The 22,775-nt window shown below is 36.0% G+C and overlaps 1 pseudogene; it reads left to right on the top strand.

Moving 5' to 3' along the window:
• The first annotated feature begins 12,594 nt into the window (after positions 1 to 12,594).
• On the top strand, positions 12,595 to 18,018 carry LOC113288433 (annotated as a pseudogene).
• The last annotated feature ends 4,757 nt before the right edge of the window (positions 18,019 to 22,775 follow it).

Raw genomic sequence — 22,775 nt, 5'->3', positions numbered from 1 at the left:
AATTACAGAATCATGATTTGCTTCCACCTTAACCTTTTCCAAATCGATTACAACAAGCTATGATTTCTTTACAACCGTCTACTTCTTCTCAACCACCACCACCATCTTCGTCTCAACAATCTTCTGTATACACCGATTCAATTTCCATCTCATACTACATATTTTCAAAATCTCTCTCAACAATATCATTTTTACAATAACCAATCCAACATCCTGTTCCACATCAACAATCATAATATCAACAACAACAACCTCACTTTCAATTTCCACAACAGACATACAACCCTTTTATGTTTCAAAGTAAATTTAGTATTCCTTTCCCTAATATTGCAAATTTTGTTTCTGATAAATTGAATATTTCGAATTATCTTATATGGAAAGATCAGATGGCTTCAATCTTGATTTGTACAAATCTCTATGGATCTGTTGATGGATCGATTCCTGCAAAAACGTCGATGATTGTAATCAATAACGTTTAAGTTCCAAATCCTAAATATCTTGAGTGGTTATAATTTGACAAATTTGTCGGATCTTGTATAAATGCATATGTTGATAAATCTCTATCATCAGAACTTCTTGGAAAATATCTACAAGGGAGAAATGGCTACCTCTTTCAAAGCTCTTTACTAAACAATTATTCGCAAGGAAATTGATGTTTCAATCTCAATTATATTATGTTAAGAAAGGCTCTTTCAATATTAGTGAGTTTCAACATCAACTCAAGAATATATCAGATTTGCTTGCAGAGATCGGAGAACCAAATCTAGATGTCGATTTAGTCATGTATGCACTCAAAGGCTTGGGAAGAGAGTATATTGACTTTGTGGTAAGTGTTAAACATCGAGAACCTCCTCTTCCTTTCTTAGGATTAAGATCTTGATCGATTATCCATGAACAATAAAAGAACAAGAAACAAAATCGTTATCCTCTCTTGTTACTGATCCAAAAAACTCATCCTTTTATATCAAAAAGCTAAATTCTCCTTAGAACTCTTCTTTTCGTAAACCTAATATGCCTCCTAGTTTTAATTATTTCAACAACTCAAATCCATCTCCTAATCACCAGTTCAACGCTGTCTCATCATCACAATATGGTTTTAGGAAGACTGAGTTCAATCCAACTCAGAAATAGGTGGTCGACAACACTATTCCTTGTCAAATTTGTCATAAACTTGGTCACCTTGCTAATAGGTGCAGATTCAGATATATGCAGTCCAAGAATAGTGGTCCACCTATTCAGGAGGTTTTTCTTGGTTTGGATCTTAATGCAGATAATAGTTCTGAACCTAAATTTTGGTTTCCAAATGAGTTTGATTACAATGTACAACCTCCTTCTCCAAATTTTGAATCTGGTGGTCATTGTGGACATAATGCTTCTAGTCATGTGTGGATACCAGATTTTGATGCATCCAGTCATATGACTAATGATTCAACATTGTTGACTCATCATTCTTTTTATTTTGGTCAGGATCAAGTAATGGTAAGAGACGGTAAGCTTCTTCCTATTTATTTAACATGATCTTTTGTTTTATCTACTTCAAGTAATGCATTTAATATACATAAATTTATATATGTTCCTCATATTCAACACAACTTACTGTCTGTTGCTAATTAGTTCACACTGGATAATCATTGTTCTTTTATTTTTTTACCCATGGGGTTATAAAATAAAGTCTTTGAAGAACAACCATATTCTGGCTAGAGGAAAAGTGCAGGATAGCTTTGAAAAAGCGGGGGTCTAACAACCACACCCAATATTTCACTTTAGCAATCTGTAAGGACAAACACCAATATAATTCCAAGAGAATCAACTAGCCAGTCAGACTCAATCAATGGAAATATATCCAAGAGTTGTATCTCTGTTTCACAATGTAATCAGCAAATCAAACAGATAGAAATTCGTGAGCCTGATTATTATGTGAAACAACTTGAACTGTACCAAAGACCAATGTTCAAGTGCCAATCACTATAATCAACAACCAAAGGTTGGATTCTCTAATTGATTGAACTACGCACAACCTGTGATATTTCTATCATATAACAAAATATAATGCGGAAAAGAAATAATACAGACACCAGAAATTTTGTTAACGAGGAAACCGCAAATGCCGAAAAACCCCGGGACCTAGTCCCGATTTGAACACCACACTGTATTAAGACGTTGCATACACTAGCCTACTCCAAGTTAACTTTAAACTGGAATGTAGTTGAGCCCTAACCTCTCACATTGATCAAGGTACAGTTGCGCTCCTTACGTCTCTGAATCCCAACAGGACTCTACGCACTTGATTCCCTTAACTGATCTCACTCACAACTAAGAGTTGCTACGACCCAAAGTCGAAGACTTTATAAACCAATCTGTCTCACACAGAAAAGTCTATTGTATAGATAAATTTGTCTCCCACATATAAACCTATGAGTTTTGTTCTGTCTTTTCATAAATCAAGGTGAACAAGAACCAATTGATATACCAGACTTATATTCCCGAAGAACAACTTAGAAATATCAATCACCTCACAATAATCTTAATCGTATGGTAGCGAAACAAGATATTATGGAATCACAAACGATGAGACGAAGATGTTTGTGATTACTTTTTATCTTGCCTATCAGATAATAAATATCGAGACAATCTTAAAGAATATATCACTCAATCACGATCGAAAATGCAAGATCAGATCACGCAACTACAGAGAAAATAGTTGGGTCTGGCTTCACAATCCCAATGAAGTCTTTCAGTCGTTAACCTACATGGTTTCGTTAAAAACCTAAGGTTAAAGGAGAATCGACTCTAGTCGCAACTAGTAACACACATGAGGTGTGGGGATTAGGTTTCCCAGTTGCTAGAGTTCTCCTTTATATATTTTTCAAATCAGGATTTGCAATCAATGCTACCTTGGTAACAAAGCATTCAATATTCACCGTTAGATGAAAACCTGATTAGACTCAAGCTAATACCTTTCAACTGTTAGATCAAACTTAGCTTGTGACACACAAAATGTACCTTCATTTAGGTTTGAGTAATCGTACCTAAACGTGTACACCTTGTTGGCTCAACAATAATTTACCGAAGTTAGCCATATGAACATTTTCATATCAACCTCATTCATCTTAACCATAACTAGTTCAAATGACTCAAATGAAACTACTTCTAGAGTTTTTCAATTGTTTATATTCTCATAGAAGTATACAAGATACAATTGAAGCAAAATCGATTTTGATTCACATGAATCAAGTCATGAACATTATAGCCACGGTTTGTAAAATATTGCATTCCTTATTATATATAAATGTATTAGTTCATGAACAAACCTATTTTAGAACATCATCTACTTAGGTATGCGTACCTAAGTAGCCGAACCAAGTTTAGGTTTCGCCAGTAGGCGAACTGGTACGCATACCGTCCAAACTCATTAGAAATTCCCGGACCCGAACCTTACGCCAGTACGCGTGATGGTTTTCATACCAGGTTCCCGGACTTTCTCAAAATCATGTATGCATACCATGGTTCCCGGACATGGATTACATATATGAAAGTACACATACTATGCTCAAATCCAATTGTTCTAAACTCTCATTTCAACCATTGAAACATTCTCGGAAGACGGGAATAGCTGTCTCACACAAACTATTAGCTTAAAAGCAATTTTCAAGTGATCGAATGATCAATACCAAAAATTCCGAGTCTACATCAAATGACTGTCTCACACAAATATGTTACCGTGCGATTTTCACATGATTATCTTTTGACTTTCGTCAAGAATATAAGATGATTTTGGTTAAAGCGAAAGCTTACCAATACATATTTCGAGAAATATATAAGCGAGTTAAATTTAGCTGTAAATATCAAATGTGTATACATGAAATCTATATAGCTATACGACTTTTGTCTCAAATAGGAGATATAGTAGATAGAATTTTGAGTGATAGATGAGTTCAAATCTCCACATACCTTTTGTTGATGAAGTTCCACAAGCTCGCCTTAGTAGTTATTCGTCTTCGAACGTCGTGAAGTCTAATTCTCAACTACACTTTCTATCCTAATCCGAGATTTAGCTATAATTAGACTAGAAATCAAGAATTATAGTTTTGGCAACGAAACTTGACAACAAGCTTGAGATGGAAACGCTTGCGAGTTCGACTGAGCAGTGCTCTAACAATCTCCCTCTTTATCAATTTTAATGACAAAACTATCAATACATATGGACTAAAAAATAGATAAACTTTGTAGCTCTCAATACAAATGCTTGATTTCCTTGGTTCTCCAACATTACTCGAAATCTTCGTCACTTACAAGTACTCCAATGATTCTGAACGTGTTCAACTCAACATCAATGTTGTTGAAGATACGTAGCCATAACAATAAGAAAACATAAGCTCTCAATCATTGTTATACATTGTCATAGTATTATTACACAACATCAAAGTTCAATTGTATCACAACTTTGACAACAATAGTATGGTGATATGTACCACTCCCTCTTAGTCAATATTTCATCTCATATGAAAACCATTCCCCCTTACATAATGATCCGTAAACCATATGTATTTGTAGTGTGAACTACACATTAATTCTCCACCATTTTGTCAATAAAAATTGGCAAAGGTACGAAAACTAAAATTGTCCAATACTTGAATTTCATTTGAGATATTTTGAATTCTGACAGATGTATGTCCGAAAGTGTTTCTACTCCATTCCTTAATTAAGCTTTTCTTTTAGTGTTTTAAGCCTGAACTAAAAAACACAACTATTTGAACCTACAAAACAGAAAGATTTCCACAACTCCTCAGTCATGTTAGTAAAACCAATCTCCAAGAACAACACAACCTCAAACCCGAAGGGACTAGCAGCGCGTTTGGATACAAGAAGCATAGGTCAAAAGTAAAATATTTTGCTTCATAAAAAACTGACTTTTTTTGCTTATATAATTCGTTCTGAAATTTTATATCCAAACTTTAAATTCTAGAAGTCAAAAAATTACTTCTGGACGTCTATCCAAAGAGGCTGAGGTAGTAGGTACCCACGATGTGCTCATGTCAAAACCCACAAAAAAAATGGCCAAGCCTACCCCTAGTTAGGCTCCTAGTCTGCGTTCCCGAGAAAAATAGAAAGAACGATTTTTTTGGGCACCATTGTTTTTTTGAGGGGACTATGATTTGATTAGGCCACCTTCCCTATAGTTATAAGGGTTGTCCTAAAAGGTGTAGGGACTAGTTTACCCTTTTACCTAATTAAAATTATAACTAATCTATAACTTCTTCTTCCTCTATTCTACAATTTTTCTTCTTCTCTTCTTCATCAATTTATGATCATCTAAACTTGATCATATACAAATCTAATCAAAATCATCAAATTTTCATCATCGTCGATTCATTGAATTTTCATCGTCGATTAATCAATCTTTTATAAACAAACCTATCCATAAGTATTTTCCCACAAACCCATTACTTCTAATTCGTTTTTGAATGAAATATTGAGCCGTAGTCATCAAAATATGTTGAGTTTGGAGGTTACAGTAGTAAGTTCGGTTAGGATAATTTTGAAAAAACCCCTAGTTTTACAACCGAACTTTTAAAAATGAAGAACACTTCGGCTAAGATTTTTTTTTTTTGCCTAACCGAATACCTGAGTTCGGTTGAGTTGCAAAAATAATTTCAAAACCGAACTCTTTTGTATATAGCCAAATGTTGAGTTCGGTTTAATCACAAAAAAAAATTCCTGACCGAACTTTACTCTTAAAACTTATATAATGAGTTCGGTTAACCAGCAATTTTTTCTGCTAACCGAACATAGAGTTCGACAATTATAAACATTGCGATCATGCCGAACCTAGAGATTTTAAGTGCATGAAAAAACTAAGGGTTCGGCTGAATGACTGGTTCGTAGAGATTTTGAGAACCTACCGAACTATGTTGTTTAAAGTTTGGTTACAACGTGGTCGAGTCGACTGAACCGAACAAAACTCTGTAAACTCAAGCATAGTAGTTCTGTTACATTTGATTTTTCATCAGCTAGACCAACAAACAAAAACTCCATTAAAGCTCTGATTCGGTTGCCTGTGATTTTGGATTTATTAACCGAACTGCATTTGCAGAAAGTTCGATTACATGTTCTTCATATAATGTAACCGAACTTTATTGACCCGGTTGACATTTTTTGTTACAATTTTGATTTTGAAGATATTTTAAGCCATTTATAGCAACATTCACTAAGTTACAAGCATACTTCGTTCCCATAGGATGTTTTTTCTCCGTATTCACCCATCTCAAAATAATTTTTTTCTTCATCTTCTTCATCTTCTTTTTCTTCTTCTATTACTTTAGTCACTCAATAATTCTACTTCTTGTTAAAAAAAATCATCTATTAATTTAACCTTAATCAATGATTAATCACATTACCTAATCATTATACAAAAATAATCAGGAGGGTAATTTTGGTATTAGTATAAATATTTAGATAAGGGGTGACCTAGATTTACTTCTAAGAGCAGTTCCTATGGAATGAACAAACCATCAAGTTTGTTCATTTTGCTCCCACTATGGACTCAACAAACATGAAAAATGGTTGTTCAAACCAACAAATTTGTTGGTTTGTTCGTTGAGTTGGAGGATGTAGCGAGCGTTTGATGATAGGTCGGGCGAGCTTGCCTCAAACGCTGGCGCTTTTCTTTCCAGCGCACGTTCTTTACTAAATCGCCAGAGCTCGTGCTTCCAGCGGGCGTTTGTCATGGAATCGCCAACGGCTGAATCTGGATGGCTAGAAACTCTTGTGATATAACGGCTAAAGTTTTTGAGTTCTATAAATACTCCTCATTTCAACTCCAAATTCACACATTCTTCACTCTCAAATCATCTAGAGAAGTGCCTTCCAGAGTTCGTGGTGTTAGATTCACTTAACAAGAGGATTTAGCTATTTGTAGAGCCTTCGTTTTTCACACACAAGATGCAGTCATGAGTAATGTATCCGATTCGACGTTGACTTTCTGGGAGAAAGTTTTTAGAATGTTCGCCGGTGAAACGGGGAACATCCATGGGCGTGATTCTGGCGGATTGCATCATCGTTTTAGTGTAATTAGTATAAATGTATTGGAGTTCGTCGCCCAACTAATGGAGAATAACCAAAATAAGCTCAACGGTGAAGCCAAACATGAAGTGTTTCCCAGAACTCTATCGATGTGGCAAGCATCTCACCGCGGTCGTCCTTTCGAGTTCCATGCTTGTTTCAACATTCTTAGGGTGCTCAACAGATATGATCCCTACATCGCCCTCAGAATTCCACCACCCGCTGAGAATTGACGCCTATGTAGTAGTTGTTTTAATTTAATGTATTTCTTTTATTCTTATGTATGATGTGGTTGTTCAATGCAATATGTTTTTATTTATGAAATTGATGGTGCAATGTTTAATCGAGGAAAAATTTAAATTACTTATGATATTGATGGTTTTAGATAATCATTATAACACAAAATAAACAACAAATTAAATAACATAATACCATAGTGAATCGATTTTTCCTTCAACTTCAATCATCCCACTCCACCAAAAAACAGTTAGGACATTCCCAGAAGTGCCTTCCATATGTGTCTTCTTCATAAGAAGTCCAAAAATGCATAAAAGTCTTGTAATCGGGCTTTGAGCATCCACTGATTCTCTGCGGACAATATTTGTATTCGTGATCTCCATATCCTCAATGCTTGCAGTGTAATAACTCTTTCTTCAATTTGGCTTTAAGTTTGAAGTTTTTTCAGAGTGTTGAAATCTTTTCTTCTTCTTTTTTTTCTTTTTAATCTTCATAGCATCATCTAGCATATGTGGTTCCTCTGGACAGTTGGGATCTTGACATTGCAAATACCTGAGCTTTTCCGGTTGTGATTCAATAACCATTCTGATGCGTGAAAAACCTTCCCACGGACACTTTGAATATATCCAAGGGCATTGCATAAGACTGTGGTTATCCATGAAACATAATGGACAAACCTCTTTTGATTCGACACATAATATTTGCTTCGCTTTTCCTTTAGAAAACATGGTGGACGTTGAGAAATAAATCTGTTGGTTTGGTTGAGGGGCCACCCCTATTTATAACAAAAAAATAGGCGTTCGTAATTCAAATGGGCGCTTAAAGTAAAGTCACGCAGTTTTACTACCAACGCCAACGGCTACATTTCCAACGACTCGATTTTCTCTCTCGACCTATAAATTCCATTCTTCCCGTCTCCAAAATCACATCTTCTTCTTTTATGAAACTCTTAATCTCTCTCACTCTGCAGAAATGTCTGTTAGAAATTGTGGTCCCAAGCTTACTAAAGAAGAGGATATAACTATATGCAAAACATATTTTTTCATAGGGTAATCACTGGTATGGGCTTTCAAGACGGTTCTTTTTAGGAGAACATTTTTTCAATGTTCGTTTCGCTGACGGGAAAACCAGGAAACCGAGATGCTCGTCGATTGCGTGCTCGTTTTCAATCTATTAGGCTTACAGTCTATCCATTTGTTGCTCTGGTAATAGAGATTGATCGAGAAAAGTTCATCGGTGTAACTGAAAATGAAGTGATCCAAACAACTCTTAATAATTGGGAGGAAGCTCACGCCAAACCTTTTCGTTACGAAGCATCTTTTAGAATTCTAAAAGATGGTCCATCTCAAACACATTTGTACTACACTAGCTCTAATGCCGCTCCTGGTCTTTACAATGGAAGAATATGTTACTCTTGTTCGATGTTGGATACATCGTTTGATGAGACCAATGAATATTGATTATTTCTGGGAAAGAGTATTGGGACATTTTGTCACATCGCGGACCGAAACCATAAGAAACAGTAAGAGCCTATAACTAAGAATTGAATTCATCACTAAGGAAATCAAACACTATACGGAAGTTTTGTGGATGGTTCACCGTAGCTATTTTGGATTATCCAACGAAGAACTTAACTTTGTCCTCACTGATCAACTGCATCATAAATATCTGAACTTGTTGTTTATCTGTTTTACAGAAAACAATCGCTCAGACCAAGTTTACTGAAGAAAGCGGAGGAGAGTTTAAGCATTTTGAATGTTATGAACTCTACAAAGAGAATGTCGTTGGATTTGAGGTAGTAGTTTGATGTTTTTGTTGTGGTTTATTAAAATGTAGTTTGATGTTATTTGCAAGTTCAAATTGAAATAAATTTCGCTTAATCTGAAGTGGAAATCTCTATTTTAAAATCTAAATATTTTCATTTATTGATGCCAATTCTTTTACAAGATATAAACTTAGGCAATAATAAAACGTACTAAACGACTTCAATAAAAACGAGTACAAGTTTTGGCCTCTTGTTTATCTTCATTTGACGTATCTTCCATTCAACGCGCTCTTTGAAAGTTTCTCCTTTGTTTTTGAATTTTTTGTTGTTAACTTTCAAAACTGGAGCTCTTCTTTGCCTTTTAGCGGAACATTTTCTTGGAGCAACTTCAAAAACTTGCACTTCCCTCTTACAATTTTCAATCTTTTTAAAACTCCCAAATATCTTAGAAACAGCAGCTTCAAGTTTTGCATCACAAAAAAATGTGATCGCCTTTTCAGCCATTGAGGAATATATTTTAGATGAGAAAATTTAAGAGAAGTGAATTTTGGTGTGAGTGAATTGTTTGAAATAGATGGCAATTTATAGAGGTAAAAAGTGAATTTTGAATTTTAAAAAACTACCCGTTGGAGTTTGTAGCAAAAACGCCAGCGTCATATGTTAAAGCGCCGCGTTGAAGCTTCGAACTCCAGCGCTTATCCTACCAACGCCCGCGCTTTACGTACAAACTCCAGCGTTTCTCTCTCGATCGCATGCTTAGTTATCTAACGTCCAGTGCTTTACCATAGTGGAAAAACCAGTTTGACCATCCACCTGGCTCAACAAAATATGTGGGTTTGTTCATTTCCATAGGAATTGATCTAGTGTCTTACCCAAAATAAAACAATGGTCCCAGAAAAAAGCTGGTCCAAAAAAAACCTTTCAATATAAAAGAAAAAGATGAATGCGATCCGTCAAACACGTAATAAAGCTTTATGAGAAACAAACTAAAGGGTCGATCACGGATTTAGGAAAAGAGTTTTTTTCTCTCTCTCTTATGAGTTTTGCTCTGCAACTCGGTTTGTTAGAGAGTTTGTAACCGATCCACCTTCAACAACCTCCTCCTTCTCCTCTATCTGATCTTCCACATTAACAATTCAACTATTCGAACCTGAATCAAAATGGGTTTTCAATTTGATGTCGATTGAATTGAGATATGTCTACAGTTGATGGATTCGGAAGACATGTTTCTTCATACCTCTTGATCTTCTAGACTGTATTTGGTCGAGTAGATTAAAATATGGTCGTTCTAATAGTCGGAAACTGGGTTGAGTTCCTGGAAACTTCCACCGTTTTTCCTTCCAGTAAGTATCCACAAGTTTCTAAGCATCATACCTTTGTTTTAATTCAGTTCGTCTTCTCTCTGTTTGTGGTTCTCAGATTAGGCAAGAGATATTTTACAAATCAGGATTACTTCTGACTGATTATTCACTCACAGTTCTTACTGATTTCTTTAGATCTATTTACTATACCCTTTTATGTCAAAATCAGTCCAAGCAATTTTCACAGTCACACCTTATATGATCAAATCCCAACCAACATCACCTACAACACCTCACAATCTGTTTTCCTGCTTCCATCATACTAACCCTTATATCTGTCGGTTTATACTCGATGGATCCAAGCCCGTAAAGATAAAGAGGATTAAATTCATGGCTACACAGGTGCTTGTAAACCATCAACCAAATAAGATCTTTAATCCACACAGAGAAGTTACTTTGGTAGAAGAACAGGAAGAGAAAACCGTTTATATGGTAATATTCCATCTGCAAAACGATGGTGGTCGAAAACCGTGGGAATTGATCTGCATCTTCACCGGAGGAATTAAACCTCAAAGCTCAGCACAAACTGGATGTTTTAAGAAAATTTCACTCCTAATTAAGTGTTTTACAGGGAAGATGGAATTACATTCTTCATATTTTTTTTTTCACTTTCTTTGACGAGCAGTTTGGCCGAGTCAACTGCGACCTGGGTTATGGAATCGGAATCGATCTCAATCAAGAACACATATGCGGTTCAACCAGGTATGAAGTGGATTCGGGTGAAGATATCTCTAGTGGGGACGTATACTGCTTTGGGGAAAGAGCTTGTCTCTGCCTTTGTTATCCTTTCTGACAAAGGAAGGGATAAGGGTCCTCTCAGGCGACGTGTGGAAACATTTGGGCAGAAGAATATAAGGCAAAAATTGCGTGACCACGTGGATTATTTTTATCCCATAAAAAGATTGTTTACAGCTAAAGATAATTTAATCAAAGCACATTGTCCAGGCCCAGATAAGGCTATATCTACAATGAAAGGCAGGGAGAATGAAGAAAGAGCAAATTCATCTATGGGAGGCCCGACAATACATGTCATCAGTGAAGAAATGCGAGAGTTTGGAAAGACCCAACTCTCGCAAGCTCAATGAATACCATAGGGTCGGACTGTCAAAATTTGCAACCATTGACAGTCCAAAATCTGCATAGTCCTACGCACAGTTTTAAGGCAGTTATTTCCCTATCGTCTGGCATGGAAATTAGAATAGCATTTCCCTTTCTGTTTATGAATAATCTAGTTAAGTGTGTTACGTGTTGTTTAGCTCTAGTTTTAGGTTTAGTATTTCCTTTCATGTATTTTCCTTCTATGTTTCTAAACAAGTTTGCTAGAAGTACTAAGGATACTTCCGGTCTTGCGAGTCATCAGCAACATGAGCCCTCTATGTAAGCTTTACATCAACAACAAAAGGTGCTCACGGAAGGTAGGGGTGGCAAACGTTCACTACACCGCAGCAGCAACATCTACCAATACACCAACCACTCGGATACACAACCATCATCAACACCATTGGGTCACTTCAATGTGCAAACACTGAAGTATCCGTCAAAATTTAGGCTATTCTTGTGGATAATCATTGAAGAAGGTTTAACAACCTTCACACTCCGGATTTTTCACCAACAAACCACCAACAAACATTGGGCTAGCTGTATCTACTGTGTCATACACCATCTGTGCATTAAGATACCGGGGCCAAGAAACAACAACACACCTTGTGATGAAAATGTGCAGGCAACGGGGATCAAGACTCGCAGGAATATCAACGCTATCAAGGGGATAAGGTCGTGGCGAACAACTTCGTCGAAGGTTAATGCTTATAATTAGGAATTTTCTCAACTACTGTTTTTTTGCCCAATCGTAAAGACTGGGAATGCGATATTCCTAAAATATGTAAACCTTGTTCGATCTCGCTTATACAAATAACCACCTCTTATCAAAAACAAAAAAAACAAAAAAAACTGAAGGGTCGATCAAAAAGAAGTAAAAAAGGGCAAAAGCAATGAACTGTTGTAGTAGGTAAAGTAAAGAGTGACTACTGGTTTTAGTAAGAGTAGCTGCTCCACCAAAATTGAAGAAGCTTTAGTTTTAAGTCTATAGTGGCTACTATATATGGGATTGATTGACATTATCAAGGAATCAGATCACCATTTCTGGACATTATGAGTAGGTAGGTTAAACAGAAAAGAGTGTTTAATTTAAAGTCATTTCTCTGTTTTATTAAACTTCAAAATCATCAAGGAACTCTGAAAAAAGGTTTAAACATAACATGCAATTTGTTCACTTCTTCTTCTTGATAGTGGAGAAATTTTAATTTCATTGCAAAATTCCTCTTCTCTTGATTGATATGATGAAGTTCCGATTCATTGTTCTGTTAGTTGGTATTACTCTGGGTATTTTAAGCTTTGGAGAAGCATATCAGCCTCTTTCGAGAATCGCTATTCATAAGGCAGTACCTGCTCTTCTCAGTTCAGCTTATGTTAAAGCTTCTCCATCTATTCTTGGATTAAGGGTAAACATTGTTGATTTTGTATTTGAATCATTTTTCTTCGTCAATTCCGAAGCCCAATAAAAAACCTACCTGACAATCAAACTTCACCTTTTTCATTTTCTTAATTCCTGCTCTAACCGTTTCACGCCTCGCCCCATACCACATAGGCGTCTCCTGTACATACTTTTACATAAATTAGGGAAATGTCGGTACCTGTTTGGACTGATTTGTTATATTTCGTTGATTGCCACAGGGAGAAACCGCTGATTGGGTGACTGTGAAGTTTAGATCACCAAACCCTTCTAATGATGATTGGATTGGAGTCTTTTCTCCGGCTAATTTCAGGTAATCCCATAATATTCACATAACTGCTCGTTTTTAAGTAGTTATCTTGCTCGTTTTCTAAGAATGAAAATTTCAATTTCAATTGGAAGCAATTATCTTGCTTGTGTGACTCACTTTGTTATTAAAGAATTTTCAATGGAAAGTTCTTCGAAATGCTTGTGCCACTGATGCTAAGTTACAATCTAAAGGTTTTCATTTAGCTTCTAAGTGTTACTTGTGTGGGAATGGGATTGATTGTCTGAATCATATCCTTAGGAGCTGCGAATTCAGTCGAGGGATTTGGGGATGGCTTTGTGGAGTCTTTCATTTTAGAAGTCCTAAATTTTTTGAATGGCTAAGCATTACTAGTCCTGTTGTTAAAGAGATATGGTTCACTTCTGCATTATGCACACTGAAAGAACTTTGGTTTCTCAGAAATAGGATAGTTCTTGACAATATTCAGCCTTCTAGCAGAGGCGATAAAATGAAGGTTTGTCTGTTTACAAAGGAAAGTGGGAGTCGAATAAAGGGATGTATGTGGAATGGAGTGCATGAACTTCAAATTCTAAAGTTCTTTGGGTTAAATAATAGAGAAGTGAGCTCTGCGATTGTTAAACAACTTTCATGGGATCTTCCTCCTCTCAATTGGTTCATTGTTTGCTGCAATGGTGCGGCTAGAGGTAATCCAGGAGCTGCAAGCTACGGATTCATTATCAGAAATTGGGTAGGCTTCGTCTTAGGAGCTGTTGCTGGAGGTATTGGAGTTTCTACTAACTTTATTGCTGAAATTCTGGCTATCATTTATGCTCTGGAATGGATTTGTCACAAAGGTTTAGATAAAAATCTAGTGCAATCTGACTCAAGTTCAGTCATGGATTTAGCTGCCTTGGTCAGTGATTTCCAGATGGAGAGTAATTAAACAATCTATTACAGAGTTGGATTTTCGCCACAGTTTCCGTGAGACCAACTTCTCTGCCGACAGACTGGCAAAGATAGGTTCAGGTTTAGCTAGGGGCTGCTCTGAAGAATACAATGACAGGCCTCCTTGTTTATCAGACTTGGAATGGCCGGATAGACAGTACTTCGGAGTTATTTGAGTGTTCTATCGTTGGTAGCTGGGGGCTGCTTTGAATTGATTTTGTAATCTTTTAGTTTTCTGAACTGATTGTGTAATCTTTTGTTATGATTGAGTAATAAAATTCTTATGATTTAGGAAAAAGTGACTTATTTTGTTATTGTAAACTTTTCAGTGCTGCCACTTGTTCACCCGACGATACTGCTACTTTTTTTCCTACATTTTTTCCTCCATTTCTGTGCACATCACCTATTAAGGTTTGTGAATCATAACTCTTCTCATTTGGTTCTCTTTTTCTTGACTCCTTCACAACTTAATAGAAAAATGAAATCATGTAATGGTACTTTTCTTTGAAGCCAAAGAGAATGTGAATGGTTGATATGCATTTTTTCTCTCTCGCAGTACCAATTTGCCAATTACTCCAGTCCAGACTACAATACAAGCGGGTCTGGAAAATTGAAACTACAATTGATCAACCAGAGAGGAGACTTTTCATTTGCGCTTTTGACAGGCGGCGTCAATTCTGTAAGTCTATCGACAACAATTGTTAATCATATTTCTCTTTCTTTACCAATTAAATTGAGTCTATACTTATACCCATTTGTTCTTGAGATAACAGCCAAACTTGATCGCCGTCTCAAATGCAGTAACTTTTAAGAATCCAAATGCACCTGTTTACCCACGTTTGGCCCAAGGGAAAGCATGGAATGAAGTAAGTTCACTGGATGTTTACAGGAACTGTGGTTATTAGTCATTTTTGTTCAGCAAATTTTCTGAAAAGACTGAAATAAATTAGAATCTTATTCTGATTGCTCCAATTAATTTAAAGTATGTTCATTTTCCTGGTATTCAGATGACTGTGACTTGGACAAGTGGATATGGGATTAAGGAAGCAGAACCATTTGTTGAATGGGGTCGACAAGGAGAAGATAAGACGCTACTCCAGCTGGAACATTGACATTCAGCCGTAAAAGCATGTGTGGTGTGTAATATCGTACCTCAGTGATTTTCTTCTTCTTTTTTATTTGAAGTCCTGCAAACTTGTAGTGTTGAACCTTCTGATAAAGATAAATAATATTCACCAATCTTCATATGCAGGTGCACCAGCAAGAACTGTCGGGTGGCGGGATCCAGGATTCATACACACAAGTTTTCTAAAGGAACTGTGGCCCAACTCATTGTACGTTGGACACTTATTTTACTTTTATTAGTTCATCGTCAGCTTCTTCTTCAAGGAAAATTGAAAAAAACGGTGTGCTAGTGCTTTTCATTAGTGAGAGCCTAGAGGGGAAATTGTACTGTGGTATTTACGTCTCGTCTGCGATACCTCAATAGAAAACAATTTTCATGTAGAAATAGAAATCTTAAGTTTATGATCAAGTATGTTAATGGTTAAATAGTGCACAAAACAATCAAACAAATTTGTGGTGGCATGTTTCATGTCATTTAGATTGAAGTTTAATATTGTATCTCCTTCTATCACCTCCATACTCTGAGGTTCCTGTACCTATTTTGTGCATAAATAGTTAGACTTTCATTGACCCGAGAATCACTATTGAGTAACTAGAAAGGTAACTTGTCTCATTAGTGCATAATTTTATTTTTATTTAATGCAGGTACTCATATAAGCTGGGACATAAATTGTTCAATGGTACTTTTGTTTGGAGTCAGGAATATAAATTCAGGGCATCTCCTTATCCTGGTCAGGACTCAGTCCAGCGTGTTGTTATATTTGGCGATACTGGAACGGTAATTGATCTCTCTTTTCAAATTTCAAGCTTGCTATTTGAGATCCTAGTTTGTCAGCTTAATGTAGTTTACTGATATTGATTACTATTTGATACTATTGATAGGAATTTAACTCAATGAATTTTATTCAGGCTGAAGCCGATGGTTCAAATGACTATATCAATTTTGAACCTGGTTCACTTAATACCACCAGACAGATTATTCGAGACCTGAATAACATAGATCTGGTTTTTCACATTGGAGATATATGCTATGCATTAGGCTACCTTTCACAATGGGACCAGTTTACGTCACAGGTGGAGCCTATTACTTCAGCCGTCCCTTACATGCTTGCTAGGTTTGTCTTTTTGTTTTCATATTGTTTTTTGTTAAGTTACATTTCCAAATTCCTGAATGTATTCAACTAGTTGATAATCTTTCTTTGCAGTGGAAACCACGAAAGGGATTGGCCTGGAACAGGATCCTTCTACGGGACTAAAGATTCAGGTGGCGAATGTGGTGTGCCAGCCGAAACTATGTACTATGTTCCTGCTGAGAACAGGGCTAAATACTGGTAAAAAATCTTAAATTTACTTCATAATCTCGATCCCTGACATGATTGAAAATTTAACCTCACCTGGAACTTTTTCATTTTTCAAAAAATTTCTAGGTATTCCACAGACTACGGAATGTTTAAGTTCTGTGTAGCTAATACTGAACTTGACTGGAGAGAGGGTACAGAACAGTATAAGTTCATCAAACAGTGCTTTGCTTCTGCTGATAGACAAAAACAGCCATGGTTAATATTTCTAGCGCATCGGGTCCTTGGTTACTCCTCAAATTCCTGGTATGCTGATCAAGGTTCATTTGGAGAACCAATAGGAAGAGAGTCTCTCCAAAAACTGTGGCAGAAGTACAAAGTGGACATTGCAGTTTATGGGCATGTGCACAATTATGAAAGAACATGTCCTATATATGAGGTAACAATATCCCACTATATTTTGGTTTGTGATTAGTTGGTCATTCACCTTTAGCAATTCTAGTACAGTCAACTAGTCAAGCTGCATCCTACTTAGTCTGGAATCTCCTTAGCTGTATGCTTTCCTGGCTTTGCCTTCCCTGTCGTGTCTGCGACTCTAGTGCTTGAAAATAAATACTAATTCAAAAATTCTTCCTGGAATGTGCAACTTAGCTTTGAAGAGGGTGGCAATTGATCTGCTTAGTTCTTTTGTAGAATGTTTGCACCACTGATAAGAAGTCGGACTACCAGGGTCCATTGAATGGAACCATTCACGTTGTTGCTGGTGGTGGAGGTTTTCGGCTTAATACTTTCACCACCCTAAAGACCAAGTGGAGTTTGTTCCAAGATTATGATTTTGGCTTCATAAAACTAACAGCCTTTGACCATTCAAAACTTCTTTTCGAGTACAAAAAGAGCAGGGATGGAAATGTCTATGATTCTTTCACTATATCCGGAGACTATCGGGACATCTTGGCGTGCACATTTGATAGTTGCCCAAGTATGACAATGGCTTCTTAAATATATGTAATTGTTGATATATTGTCAGATTAGTTTTCTGGTTGTAGTAATAATCTAGTATAAGTTGTTTGTACCAAAACAAATTATGATTTCAAATTGGTATTGGTATAAACTTAACCGTCTTTCTTGTATATACCTGTATGCAGATGGATTTGTGCCACATGATCCTCTTGCAGATTGTCACATGTTGGATTATGCATGCAACAATGGAAACGATTGTTTTGGTCCGTGCGGGAAGGAGTATTATCCACCTAAAGACTGTGTTGCTTTACCAACCGACCCTTCTGGACCTCACTATTAGATATTATATTTGTGTGAGTTGTTTGTGTGTCACAAGTATTTGTGTTTGTGTGTATAGGGTGTGTGAGGTCAACTGTATGATTAGTATTAAAGGCTTTGTAATAATCCTGTGAAGGTCATCTCTTTCATCAATAAGAAAACTAAAGTTCTCTCATGGTATCACTCCTTCAATCCTGAGCCATTCTTATCAATTCTGCAATAATTTTTCACACACAACATTTTTAAGCAGAGACATTAGAATCACACATCTTTCACAATACTTTTTCAGGATTTAACATCCTTTACAAGATTCTTTATTAATCTTTCTTCAGATTAAATTCAAGATTTGATTCTTTTACTACAATTTCTTGGTGCTTTGAGTTCATGTCATCTACAACAATCGTTTACAGGAGAAGAAAAAATATGGGTTCTCAAGCAAATTCCGCTGCTCAAATGGGTAATGATTCTTCTGGATTTACGTTTCCCTTTACCAATATTTCCAATTTTGTTTCTACAAAATTAGGGCCAAATAATTTTTTGTTGTGGCGAGATCAGATGGAATCAATTCTTGTTTCTACTGATTTATATGGCTATGTTAACGGTGAGATTGAACAACCAGTGAAACAGATTGAAATTGATGGAGTTTTAACATTGAATTCACAATGGGTTTTGTGGAGGAAAATTGATTGTTTTGTAACTAGTTGTATGAAGGCCACGTTTACTGATTCTGTGTCTGGTGATGTATTGGGGCTTTCCACTGCAAGAGAAATTTGGGAATTTCTTGAAGTAACTTTTAAGAGTCAGTTCATGGCTAGAAAGAATATGCTAAGAAATCAATTACATAATGTCAAGAAAGGAAATATGACAATACTTGTGTATTTGCAAAATATCAAGACCATAGCAGATTCTTTAGCTTCTATTGGAGAAAGGGTTAGCAATTCTGACTTGACTATGTATGCATTGAATGGATTGGGTAGAGATTATGATAAATTTGTTGTAGCTGCTCACAATAGAGAAGTTTCATATACTTTTGCTGAGTTAAAACCAAGACTTCTCAATCATGAACAGTGGCTTCTAGAACAACATCAAGATTCTAGTTTTGTGTTTGATACTCAACATCCTACTGCTCTGTATAGTAGGAATGGTAATTCTAGTAATGGAAGAGGAAAGTCTAAGAATACTTCTGGATATAAGAATGCTCCTGGTAATGGAAATGCTCAAAGTTCTGGTTATAATGCTGGACAAGGCAGTAGTTCTAGTTCTTATGGTCAAGCAAATGGTGGTAGAAGGGATTTTTCTCAGATAGATTGTCAGATATGCAGGAAGAAGGGACGCTATGCTAGTAGATGTCACTTTAGATACTATCCTCCTACTTCTACAAATGCTTCTTCATCTTCAACAAATACAGCACAACAACAACATGCTTTCAACTCTATCAGTGAAGAACATATTTTTTCAGAACCTTCAACCTCTGAAACTCCTCAGTGGTTAGCTGACTCAGGTGCAACAACTCATATGACTGGAGATGAGACTCTATTACAAAATACTTCTACTTTCAAAGGGAAGGATAGAGTACAAGTGGGTAATGGTAAGTCCTTAAACATTACTTCCACTGGCACTTCTCTTATACAAACACCTGAAATTAGTTTTAGGTTGAACACAGTTCTTCTAGTACCTGATATGAAACATAATTTGATTTCTGTTGCTAAATTTACTAAGGATAATTCATGTTATTTCAAGTTATATCCTACTGGTTATGAAATTAGAGATTTGTCTTCAGATGTTTTGTTGTCTCATGGTTCAGTGGTTAATAACTTGTATCCCATTCATTATAAATCGTCTTTTTCTACTGCTCCATGTGCTTTTTCTTCTATCTTGTCTGCATCATCTAAAGTCTGGCATGACAGGTTAGCACATCCTTCAAATTTTATTGTTCAAAAGTTACACTCCAATAAACAGATTGTTTTAACTTCACTTCATTCTGTAACTTTGTGTCATCCATGCCAGTTGGCAAAAAGTAAAAAATTGCCTTTTCAACTTGCCTCTTCTCATGCTGATAAGCCACTTTCTTTAATTCGCTGTGATGTATGGGGTCCAACAATACCTTCTTTACATGGTTATAGGTACTATATTCTGTTTGTGGATGATTTTAGTCGATTTCATTGGATTTATCCAATGGAATTGAAATTTGATGCAATTAAGTGTTTTTCTCATTTTAAAACCCATACAGAACATCAATTTTCTTCTAAAATTATTAATTTTCAAGTTGATGGTGCAACTGAGCTTGTTAAAGGTCCTTTTAAAGGTTTGTTAGAGTCAAGTGGTATTCTTGTAAGGATTTCTTGTCCTCAAACCCCTGAAAAAAATGGCCTTGCTGAAAGAAAGCATAGGCACATTATTGAGATGGGTAATTCTCTTTTGTTTAACTCTTCTTGTCGAAAAGAAATGTGGTATGATGCTTTTCTTACTGCTACTTATTTGATAAACAGAACACCAACCAAGGTTCTAGATTTCAAGTCTCCCTTTGAGGTTCTTTTTGGTGAAAGTCCAGACTATTCTTTTCTTAAAATTTTTGGCACTATGTGATATCCTCATCTTGCTCATTCAAGAGCAGATAAGCTATCTCCAAAGTCTGTGAAGTGTGTTTTTCTTGGTTATAGTATTCTTCATAAAGGATACAAATGTTATAATCCTCTTTCAAAGAAATCTTATATATCTGGACATGTGGTTTTTGATGAACATCAGTTTTATTTTCAAACTTCAGTGCCTGACTCTGTTTTGCATAATTCTGGATTACCATATATTCTTCCTTCATCAGATTCCTCTGCTCCTACTAGTAGTATTGTTACTAGGTCTCACAAGGGCATTGATAAATCTAAGAAATTTCCTGATTTTGTTTCTCATATGTCTGTTAAACATCCAATGTCTTCCTCTTCTACATCTTTATTAACCACTGTTGAACCAAAGACTTTTAAGACAACTTTTAAGATTCCCGACTGGAAAGTATCCATGAAAGATGAGTATACTGCTTTGAGAGATAATGACACTTGGGATTATGTGGCACCTGAGCCACACATGAATATTTTAGGTTCTAAATGGGTCTATAAGGTCAAACAGAAAGCTGATGGTACTATTGACAGACTGAAGTCTAGATTAGTTGCAAAGGGTTATGATCAACAAGATGGAATAGATTTTAATGAAACCTTTAGTCCTATTGTTAAATGTACCACTGTTAGAGTTGTGTTATGCATGGCAATTACATACAATTGGCAGATTAGACAATTAGATGTTAGTAATGCTTTCCTTCATGGATTCTTAGATGAAGATGTTTACATGTCACAGCCTCAGGGGTTTATAAATCCAGATTATCCTTCAAATTATGTGTGTAAATTGAAAAGGAGTTTGTATGGGTTAAAGCAAGCACCAAGAGCTTTGTTTCATAGGTTTAGCACATTCTTAATTTCTTATGGTTTCTAGAAATCAGTCTCAGATAATTCTATGTTTGTGTGTACTTCTAAAGATGGTATGTTGGTGTTACTTTTATATGTGGATGATATTTTACTCACAGGAAGCTCTTCCATTTTGATGAATGATCTGATTGTCTCTTTAAAGAAAGAGTTTGCTATGAAAGAATTGGGAGAGTTAGGATTTTTTCTTGGGTTAGAAGCTGTTAGAACTCCTACTTCAATAACTGTCACTCAAAAGAAGTATACTTTAGAGTTATTATACAAGGAAAAGTTGTTGGATTCTAAGCCCTGTGATACTCCAGTTGTTAAGGGAGCAAGGTTATCTATTCATGATGGAGTTAAACTTGATAATGTAACTGACTACAGAGCAATAGTGGGTGGATTACAATATCTTACTGTAACAAGGCCTGACATATGTTTTGCTGTTAATTTAGTGTCACAATTTATGTATTCTCCATCAGATTTACATCTTCAGCTAATCAAAAGAATTCTGAGGTATTTAAAAGGTACTATAGGTCTGGGAATTACTTTAACTAAAGGTAGTCTGTGTACTTTGAAGGCTTTTACAGACTCTGACTGGGCTGGTTGTCCAGATACTAGAAGATCCACCTCAGGTTTTGCTGTGTGTTTTTGGCCCTAATCTTGTGTCATGGTCTTCTAAGAAGCAGCCCACGGTATCAAAGTCATCTGCAGAAGCTGAATACAAGTGTTTATCTGTTGCTTCTGCTGAATTAAAATGGATTTAATATATTCTTGCCGATCTACATATTAAACTTGATTCTCCAGCTTTAATTCTCTGTGACAATACTAGTGCTTTGGCTACTAATCCTGTTTTTCATGCCAGGACAAAACATATAGAGATTCAATATCATACAATAAGAGAGTTGGTGGATGAAGGCTTCTTGGTATTGCAGCATATTGCTTCTGAAAATCAAATTGCAGACTTATTCACTAAGGGTTTATGCTATCCAACATTCTCCAGATTACTTAGCCATCTGTTAGATGTTTCTTCTATTGCCTCATCATCAAATTCTTCGGTGTCTTTCTCCAGTTGAAGAATAGTTTTCCTATTCAGTAGATGTTACTTTGTGTTTTTCAATCTGTTACTTTGGCTGCTAGTATCAGATTGAAGGGGGTGTATTAGATATGATACTAGTGTGAGTTGTTTGTGTGTCACAAGTATTTGTGTTTGTGTGTAAAGAGTGTGTGAGGTCAACTGTATGATTAATATTAAAGGATTTGTAATAATCCTGTGAAGATCATCTCTTTCATCAATAAGAAAACTAAAGTTCTCTCACTCATCGTTGTTGCTGCGACCTTCATTGGATTATGTCTTAGATTTTTAAACTCTTTAATTTTCATCGATCAAATAAATCAGTATAATGGAAATGAAAGAAATAATTATCTGATTAAGATTGCACTCCAAGAAAAAGGAAAAAAAGGAAGAATATTTTGGT

Source organism: Papaver somniferum, chromosome 6 (genome assembly GCF_003573695.1).
Source record: "Papaver somniferum cultivar HN1 chromosome 6, ASM357369v1, whole genome shotgun sequence".
NCBI lineage: Eukaryota > Viridiplantae > Streptophyta > Magnoliopsida > Ranunculales > Papaveraceae > Papaver > Papaver somniferum.
This window is presented reverse-complemented; position numbering and strand designations above follow the sequence as displayed.